This window comes from Empidonax traillii, unplaced genomic scaffold (assembly GCF_003031625.1).
Source record: "Empidonax traillii isolate 1590-97213 ecotype Southwest subspecies unplaced genomic scaffold, ASM303162v1 scaffold1227:size194917, whole genome shotgun sequence".
Lineage (NCBI taxonomy): Eukaryota > Metazoa > Chordata > Aves > Passeriformes > Tyrannidae > Empidonax > Empidonax traillii.
In genome coordinates this window covers 120067-130449 of record NW_020956420.1, presented here as the reverse complement: position 1 = coordinate 130449, position 10383 = coordinate 120067, and the positions used below count along the sequence as shown (strand labels likewise).

The window sequence follows — 10383 nt, the reverse complement described above, 5'->3', positions numbered from 1 at the left end:
CCCCGAGTACAGCCAGATTGTAAGCCCTCTCTATCTGGTAACTCGCAAGAAGAATGATTTCCAGTGGGGTCCTGAACAACAGCAAGCATTTGAACAGATTAAACAGGAGATTGCCCATGCTGTAGCCCTTGGACCAGTCAGGACAGGACCAGATGTGAAGAATGTGCTCTACTCTGCATCTGGGGATAATGACCTCTCCTGGAGCCTCTGGCAGAAGGTACCTGGCGAGACCCAAGGCTGCCCACTTGGATTCTGGAGCTGAAGCTACAGAGGGTCAGAAGCCAATTACACTCCAACAGAAAAGGAGATCCTAGCAGCTTATGAGGGAGTACAAGCTGCCTCAGAGGTGATTGGCACAGAAGAACAGCTCCTCCTGGCACCTCGGCTACCAGTATTGAGTTGGATGTTCAAAGGGAAAAAGTTCTCTACGCATCATGCCACTGATGCCACCTGGAGCAAATGGATCGCCCTGATCATGCAGCGCGCCCGCATTGGAAACCCAAATCGCCCTGGGATCCTAGAAATTATCACGAACTGACCGGAAGGTGAGAATTTTGGTCTAGCAGAAGAAGAAAAAGGAGCAGGTGGTACGGGCAGAGGAAGCCCCAGCATACAACCAACTACCAGAAGAAGACATACGCTACGCACTTCTTTACTGATGGTTCCTGCCATATTGTAGGAATGAAACGTAAATGGAAAGCAGCTGTATGGAGTCCCACATGACAAGTTGCAGAAGCTATGGAAGGAGAGGGTGAATCAAGCCAATTCACAGAGCTCAAAGTTGTCGAGTTAGCATTGGACATTGCTGAACAAGAGAAGTGGCCAAAACTTTACCTCTACACGGACTCATGGATCGTAGCCAATGCTCTGTGGGAGTGGTTGGACAGAGGGAAGAAGACCAATTGGAAACGTAGGGGAAAACCCATCTGGGCCGCTGATGTATGGCAAGACATTGCTACCCGGGTAGAGAAGCTGATTGTGAGGGTCCGCCACATAGACACCCACGTGCCCAAAAAATCGAACCAATGAAGAGCCCAGCAGTGCCTCCTGCTGACCACCACAGAGCAACTGCAGGCTCTGCTCCTTTAGAGATCCAACAGTGCCCCCTTTTAATCATGGTTAGAATTGCGCTAAAAGGCGGAATGTTCCTCAGACCCTCATTGTGATAAGTACCTTTGAGTTTGTGCATTGGGTTTATGACGTGGCGAACTCAGGACCCATGATTTTTATCCGGAATGTGTCCTCAAGGATGCACAACTTCTCTAGCCTAAGCTGTTTCTCTGGGAGGTTAAGGATAATGGCACCCATCCCTATGGAGAAATTCAGGGGGGTATATTTGCCCAACCCTTCATCCATTTTCCCTTTGGATCTAATACAATTGCCTCTGGGAAGTTTAAATTCTCCTTAGATGTCAGAGACCTTTTACTGTTTAACTTTTAGTGCAAGTTTATGCCATTACGGCTGCACCACCCCTTACTCTAGCCTGGAGAGCACTGAGTTGTCAGTGAGCCAGATTTCTCACCTGGGACCTGACAGAGTTCAAGAAGTGTTTGGACAATGCTCTCAGGCACATGGTGTGACTCCTGGGAATGGGTACAGGGCTAAGGGTTGGACTCGATGATCCCTGTGGGTCCCTTCCAACTGGTCATATTCTGTGATTCTGTTAAACATAAATTTTTTTCACACACAAACCCGACTTGACTCAGTTGCAGAATTACTAAATGTTAATGTGTCATGGTTTAGCTAGTTCTTGGACTATTGTTTACTTTTTTCTCTCGTCTTCTGGGCAATGAGGGGAGGAGTTGGTGTGCTGGGGGTGGCTGGAACACAGGTCAGGAGTGGAGGCTGGTGGTTCCTGTGGCTCGGGACCTGCTTGCCAGTTGAGGACACTACCTGTTTTGTTTTTTTTCTTGTCGGAGAGGAGCTGTTTTTCTGGGGGTTTTTCCCTTTTTTCCTGTTCCTGTTTTTCTTTTTCCCTGGCGGTGGTCCTTGTGCACATAAGGGGGAGAGAGAGGACTGTGCAGAGGAGATTGACCAGTTGGAGTGAGAGTTGTCTGGTCCCTTTTCCTCCTCTCCCTCTCCCCTTTCCCGGTGAGTGGGAAGGGAAAGGGGACTCATTTTTTTTTTTGTTTTCTCTGACACACCCCCGAGGGTGTTCTTCTTCCCCCTCCCCCCCATGTGGCGGCGACCAGGGATCCCACAGTACCTCCTGGTGACTGGCACAGGACATTACAGGTTCTGCATCTCCAGTGATCCAACAACGCCACCTGGTGACTGGTACAGGACATTACAAGCTCTGCATCTCCAGTGACCCAACGGTGCCCCCTATTGACTGTGGTAGGAATTGTACCAAAGGGCACAAATGGAACTGTTTACTTTTCCCTTTGCCTGTTTATCGGTTTGTTTTTTGAAGGGGATTATTTGTGGGTATAGGAGTATTGTTTGGTTGTTTTACTTGTTTCTTTTAGTTGTTTCTGGTAATACACACATACCTATTAATAAAGGGCTGTTATTTTTTCCTTTTCCATAATTTGTTTTCCTTCAATCGGAACCTCTTAATTTCAGATTTATAATTGCTTAGAGGGAGGAGTTTCGGTCTTTTCTCATAACTCATCCTCAACAAAAGACTCGTGTCTCATTTAAACTGGGACATAATGTTAATCTAATAATGAGTAGCAAACAAACCTAAAAGTTTTATGGTTTTTTACTTGTTTAGAATGTAAATAAACTTCCCATATTAGTCAAAGAAATCTTACCTGAACAGAATTTTAGCATGAACCTCTTTGTTAGTCCTTGAAATTTCTCTGAGAGATGTAATTTTTGCATCAAACCAGAATCCTCTTTCTTCTGGAGCCTCAACATTGTAGTTAACCATCACTACATCACCCACTTTTAGTTCACTCCACTTCAGAATGGTTCTTGCTTGTGGTTGAAGATCTTTAGTGTCCATTTCTACTATGCCATTCTCTGGGTACCTTGAAAGGCAAAACTGAACAAAAGTGACAGTTAGTACTCCCAAAGTAGTAAGAAGTAAGTTAAAGACAATATTTTTCAAAATAACTATTGGGATTGTTATTGTTTATTTAAAAAATTGATCTAGTATGCTTTTTCTAAGTTTCTAAATTTTATATTAGTTTAAATGCAGACTAGTGACTTGACTAATCTCCTTGCAGATAAAGGGTTCAGCAATCTAAAGGAAAAAAAATATCCACGAGCATTTGTGGATTTCTTTTTAGAAGTTCAAGTTTCCACATAGGCACAGACCAGATTTGTTCTCAGTAAAGTCAAAGGATCCAATTAAACCAACAGTGAAAAAAACAACAAAGATTAAAACTTGAATCTTCAAAACTTCTAAATTCTAGTTTTACTTGGCCTTTGTACATTCGTTACATTTCCACCAATTTCAATAACAAAATGAAATTTTAAAAAAAAACTACCCTACAAACACAACATGTATAAAAAAAGATCTCATGATGAAGGTTGAATGAGTCCACACTCCATTTAACAATGTTTTTAAAAATGACTAATTGCAGAAACACACAGCCAAAATCAGGACTAGTTATAAGACTTTCTAAATATGTCTGCTAATAGTTTGGATGTGTTTTCTCTCTTCGGTTATGAAATTAACCCCCTATTATGTTAAATCAGAGAAGTGTTACTTCAGGATTTGTCTGAATGAGATACAGTAATGCTTGTAAAATTATAAGAAATAAAAAATAGGCATTAAGAAAAAGTTCACTAAAAGACTTTTAAGGCATTTTGAGTTCTTTGGCAGTTTGTTGGGGGTTTTTTGTTGTTTTTTTTTTTTTTTTTTTAACTAAAAATCTGATTATCCCTCCCCTTCTGACTATATTATGAATAATTTCTGATGAGCTCTATTCCTCTTTAAAGTTGAGAGGTATTCATTTAGAACAATTAAAATAGAACTATTTGAATAGGAGTTTTGGAAGTGTCAATTCTGCTTAACACCATAGTCTTACATTGTCTATGTAAAGACATTTTGCAGGACCTGTAGAGGTTGCATAGTCTCTCTGGTGCTGAAAAATTGTGCAATGTGGACACTGATAATAACCACAAGAAAAGGAAAAGATAGAAATATAACCTCTTAAATTAAACTAGGTTAATTAGAATAGAACAGAATGGAATGGAATAGAACAGAACAGTTCACTTGGAAGGGACCTGCAGCGATCATCTAGTTCAACAGCCTGGCCAATTTAGGCCTGATCAAAAGTTAAAGCATGTTATTAAGGGTATTGACCTAATGCCTCTTAAACACTGACAGGGTTGGGACATTGACCACCTCTCTAGGAAACCTGTTCCAGTGTTTGACCACCCTCTCAGTAATGTTTCCTAATATGAGGTCTAAACCTCCCCTGATGCAACTTTGAACTGTAATGGCCAGTCTTCGCGAACGAAGAACCGGGGAAGGTCTTTGCACCTTCCAGCCTGCGCATTGGATTTTTTAGGTGAGACACAGTGTGCACGGAACTGAGCCCACCCTTTAATCCTAAGGTTCATCTGCCGGGGCCAAGCGAGCTTGGACGGCGGCAGTGAGGTCCTCAGGACGTAGATGGATTGCCTTACAGGACTAACGAGCTCCATCTGCCTGGGGAGTGGCCCCGACTGGGAATCGAACCCGGGTCTCTGCAGTGACAGTGCAGCGCCTTTACCCTCTAGACCACCAGGGGCTCCCTGCAACTTTGAACTATTCCCACAGGATCTTCTCACTGGATACCAGGGAGAAGAGATCAGTAACTCCATCTCCACTTCCCCAGTCTTCTGAGGGCTATCAACCTGGAATGTGGGTTTGCTAGCTAGTTCCTTTGTGTGTGTCAATCACCCTAGCCAACACCTTCCCCCTCCCTCATTCAACATCTTTCTTTTACAATGATGCAAGAGAAAAAAAAAAAAATCCCCCCTTGGTTTCTTAGAACAAGTAAACCTATGACACCAGACTGAACAGACCAAGTGACCTCAGCCACTCCTCATATGGCTTCACCATCTTCTTGCCCTCCTTTGGATGCTCTCTAATAGCTTAATATCTTTCCTATATTGCAGACACCAAAACTGCATACAGTGTTCAAGGTGAGACCACACCAGTGCAGAGTAGAGCAGGACAATCACCTCCCTCGACTGGCTGGCTATGCTTTCCCTGATGCACCCCAGGGCAAGTCCAGATAGTGCTTCCATGACTCAATAATAAAAGAGGGTAGTCTGATCAGGCAAGTACCTTCTCAGCATGTTCATTATGGTCTGTTGAGAAATGATAGGTTCCACTAGGGGAATGAAGGCACATATCAAGGGTTCTAAAGGAATTTCCTTCACCCATGAACTACACATCTGGTTCAGGGATGCAAGCTTCAACGTCTACCGATTGCCATCCTTTCGTTCCTTGCCAGGCCCATTGTTGATGATCCATGGGATAGATCCCATTAAAATAGTGGACTCCATGAACCAGTTTTTCACATTTGTCCTGAAAATCTAGTGAAGCAAGAATCATGGGGAATTGGGATTTCTGCTTCAGAGTAGCAGGATGTCAAAGGAGGAAAACTGTAAAAAAAAGAACAAAAAGTATCCTGTCTAGGTTACAAGCAAAGCAGCAGGTAGTTATTTGAGTTACTCTTTTCAGAATTCCTTCATAGAAAACTGGTCCTAGTACCCCTGTAATTAGAACAGCGGTGATGGTATTGGTGGGTGGAATACATGCTCACACTGTAGTCCTATGAGAGCTTGTGAAGGTGATGAAAAGAGGAATTTCTGTAATAGGTCAGTCTTAGGGATCATCAGTAGCTGCCAAATAGGGAAAGAAAAGAGGGGTGAGAACAAAATGGTTGTGACCTCAAGGTCAGACTCTGTCAGTTATAATAAATATACCAAAACCCCAGGGCTGAATAGTAATGAATTGCGCACATCTTTCAGGAAGTGTGAGGAGGTGATCCCCAAGGAGTTCATAAATACAAAAAACACCAAGGAAAGTGTCAAGTAGAACAGAACAGAATAGAATAGAATACAATACAATACAATACAACAAAACAGAACAGTTGGAAGGGACATACAGCAGTCATGTAGTCCAATTGCCTAGCCAATTCAGGGTTGATCAAAAGTTAAAGTAATACGATTACTAAGGGCAATCTTCAAATGCCTCTTCAACACTGACAGGTTTGGGACATCGACCACCTCTTTAGGAAGCCTGTTCCAGTGTTTGACCACCCTCTTGGTAAAGAAATGTTTCCTAATGTCTTCTGAACCCCCCCTGAATCTCCCTCCTTTGAACCATTTGTATGTGTTTTGTCACTAGATACCAGTAAGAAGAGACCAGTGAGGTCACCCCTCAGTCTTCTTTTCTCCAAACTAGACAAATCCAGAGACCTTAGCTGCTCCTCAAAAGACATGCCTTCCAGCCCTTTACCCATATTTCTTGCCCTCCTCTGAACGTATTTGAGCACTTAAACAACTTTCTTCCATTGAGAGGTCCAGAAATGCACACAGTACTCAAGGTGAGGCTGCACCATTGCTAAATACAGCAAGATAATCACATCTTTTGAGTGGTTGGTTATACTATGTTTGATGCACCCCAGGATGTGGTTTTCCCCTCTTGGCTGCCAGGGCACACTGCTGACTTATACTGAGCCTGCTGTCAACCAGAACCCCCAGATCCCTTTCTGCAGGGCTACTCTCCAGGCACTCCTCTTCCAAACTCTACTTATGACTGGCATCATTCCATCCTAGGTGCAGAATCCAGCATTTGAACTTTCATTCCATTAATCATAGCCCAATGCTCTAATCTATCTAGATCCCTCTTCAAGGCCTCTTGTCCCTTCAGAGAGTCAACAGCACCTCCCAGTTTGGTGTCATCAGCAAGCTTGCTAATGGTGTATTCAAGTTCTGCATCCAGATCATTGATAAAAATATTGAACAGAACTGGTCCTAAAAAAATTTTGCTCCCATTCCCGATATAGGGCTTGCACACTTTTCCACCCCTTGCTACCAAAATGAGGATTGCCTTTTCAGGAATGCCCAGGGCTAAATATTCTTTCTATGCTTCAGGGTGTTATAGGTAAGGGCATTTTTGCACAGGCTTAGGGGAATTTTTAACTACCTGGACACAAAGGAGTTTGCCTGTAAGTAAAGCTGCATATTAAGGGAGATGGGATGATAGCAGAATGGGCATAGCAAAAACTACCTCTTATAATACCTGGGTGTTGCACCTGTAAAGCAAGCGTCTATTGACAATAAATGGGATCTGAGTGGATCATGATCCTTTTTGAATAGTGGGTGCTGCTGGGCCTCTGTGGGACAACCCCATAGGTCTTCCTTTGCCATAGGGGCTACATCAAAAATGCAATTGATAACCAACCTACCTATGTAGAGTAGGAAACAGATAAAGCCTTGACACTGTATATAAACGCTACTCAGCAGTAGCCAAAACACTGGTGTGTTATCAAAACTTTTAGTCACAATTCGAAATCACAGCACCATATGGGTTTCTACGAGGGAAATTCAATCCATCACAGTCAGATCCAGCACACTTGTTTAATTTTAGGAACTTCGGTATAGCCCTTCATAAATTCATAAATTTTTTGCAGAAATTCAGATGTCTACTTTAAATAGGCTGTGACATTTCTTATTTTCTCCATCTTAAAGATTGCAATCTTTACAGTCTCCTTGAAGAATTCACTGTTAGCCTTCTCTTCCATTGATAGAATACCATTCCTAAAACATGACACCATCTTTAAAAAATGTAAAAAGAGGATCCTGGGAACTACCAACCTGTCAGCCTCACCTCTGTGCCTGGGAAGATCATGGAACAGATCCTCCTAGAAGCTATGCTAAGACACATGGAGGACAGGGAGGTGATTTGAGACAGTCAGCATAGCTTCACCAAGGGCAAGTCCTGTCTGACCAACTCAGTGGCCTTCTATGATGGAGTGACTACATCAGTGGAGAAGGGAAGGGCTATAGATGTCATCTATTTGGACTTCTATAAGGCCTTTGACATGGTCCCCCACAACATCCATCTCTCTAAATTGGAGAGATATGGATTTGAGGGTAGACAGTTTGGGGGATGAGGAATTGGTTGGATGGTTGTACCAGAGGGTACTGGTCAACAACTCAATGTCCTGATGGACAAGTTGTTTCCCTCAGGAGTCTGTATTGCACCAGCACTGTCTAATATCTTCATCAATGACATAGTGGGATCAAGTGTACCCTCAACAAGTTTGCAGACAATACCAAGCTGAGTGGTGTGGTTGACATATCTGAAGAATGGGATACCCTCCAGAGGGACCTGGACAAGCTAGAGAGGGGAGCCTGTGGGAACCTCATGAACTTCAAGAAGGCCAAGTGCAAGGTCCTGCACTTGGGTCACAGCAATCCAAAGCATAAATACAGGTTGGATGGAGATTGGATTGAGAGCAGCCCTGAGGAGAAGGACTTGGAGTGTTGGTTGACAAGAAGGCAAATATGACTTGGCAATTGTCATAGTTCTGATTTCAGCAAGGAATTTTTCTTTCCCTTCCCCCCTGTGTATGTGCTCTGTGGATGGGCCATCATGTGAAACAAAAGAATCGGTCAGGCTCAGTAATGGCCAAGAGATCAGTCTCCTTGACAACAAAGGGGGGGGGGGCTGGTGTGTGGCTGGAAGGAGGTGGGGCAGGGTGTCAGCTCAGTCTCTTGACCCAGAGGAGAGCGGCTGCGGGCTGCAGACACTGCCAGGGGTTTTCTTTGTCTTTTTCCTGTCGAAGGGGAGTTTTTGCTGCTGCTCTCGGCTTAGCTGTTGCTGGCTGCAGGCCCTGCTTACAACGCACCCTAATCAGCTGAAGTTTGTTTTCTTCCATTGAGAGAACTTTATGTTTTATTGCTGTTGTTTTTCCTTCCCCTTCTTCCCCCCCCCCAGCCACCTGGTGGCAGCCAAGGATCTCACAGCGCCGCCTGGTGACAAGCACTGGACATTACAAGTTCTACTCCTCCAGTGATCCAACAGCACCACCTGGTGACTACTATAGGACACTACAAGTTCTGCACCTTCAGTAACTCCTATCTGGCTATGGAGAGGACATGAAACAGTGGGACAGGAAACCTACCCATGTCTTGGCAGTCCGAGTACAAGAGCTGAAGGACAAGGAAAAAGCAAAGTCCATGAAAGTGAGTGCAGTGCCGGTATCCCATGGGCAGGGATCTGACCCGCTAGAAGGTACCTCCCGCCGGTATTTGCAGACGGAAAACTGTGACGAGCAGGACAGAAACCAGTATTAGAGGGGTCCTGCCTCTAGCCAGGTAGAGGCATGGGACAACCGTGTCTATTGGACGGTGTGGATCCGGTGGCCTGGCACATCAGACCCACAAGAATATAAGGCTTTGGTTGACACTGGCACTCAATGCACGTTAGTGTCCTCAGGACATGTGGGACCAGAGGTTATTTCCATTTCTGGGGTGACAGGAGGGTTGCAGCAGCTGACCGTGTTGGAAGCTGAAGTGAGTTTGACCTGGAAGGAGTGGCAGAAACACCCCCTTGTGACTGGTCCAGATGCCCCATGTATCCTGGGCATTGACTACCTTAGGAATGGGTATTTCAAAGACCCCAAGGGACATAGATGGGCTTTTGGAATAGCTGCTGTGGAGACAGAGGCGGTTAAGCAGTTGAATTCATTACCTGGTCTCTCGGACAACCCTTCTGTTGTTGGACAGTTGAAGGCTGAGGAACAGCGAGTGCCAATTGCCACTACAATAGTGCACCACTGGCAGTACTGAAGGAACCGAGACTCTGTGATCCCCATCCATAATATGATCCGTGAGCTGGAGAGCCAAGAAGTGATCTGCAGGATCCATTCCCCCTTTAACAACCTCATCTGGCCTTTGCGTAAATCTGACGGAGAATGGAGATTGACTGTGGACTATCGTGGCATGAATGAAGCCACCCTGTCTCTGAGTGCTGCTGTTCCAGACATGTTGGAGCTCCAGTACGAGTTGGAGTCTAAGGCAGCGAGGTGGTACGCCACTATTGACATCGCGAATGCATTCTTCTCCATTCCCTTGGCAGCAGGGTGCAGGCCGCAGTTTGCTTTCACGTGGAGAGGCGTGCAGTACACCTGGAACCGACTGCCCCAGGGGTGGAAAAACAGTCCCACCGTCTGCCACGGATTGATCCAGGCTACGCTAGAGAAAGGTGAAGCTCCAGAACACCTACAGCACATTGATGACATTGTCATATGGGGGGACACAGCAGAAGAGGTCTATGAGAAAGGAAAGAAGATCATACAGATTCTCCTGGAAGCTGGTTTTACCATCAAAAAGAGTAAAGTCAAGGGACCCGCTCGAGAGATCCAGTTCCTGGGAGTAAAGTGGCAAGATGGACGTCACCAGATCCCGACTGAAGTCATCGAT

The 10383-nt window shown here is 44.7% G+C and overlaps 1 long non-coding RNA gene across 1 annotated transcript in view; it reads right to left on the bottom strand.

Annotated features, from left to right (window-relative positions):
* LOC114069290 overlaps nucleotides 1-9773 on the bottom strand; it is a 15698-nt gene extending 5925 nt beyond the window's left edge. The window contains exons 1-2 of the long non-coding RNA XR_003573749.1: nucleotides 9763-9773; nucleotides 3155-3158 (exon numbers count right to left, since the gene is read on the bottom strand). This is a non-coding gene — a long non-coding RNA (uncharacterized LOC114069290). The remainder of the gene's footprint in view (nucleotides 1-3154; nucleotides 3159-9762) is intronic.
* Between the last annotated feature and the right edge of the window lie 610 nt (nucleotides 9774-10383).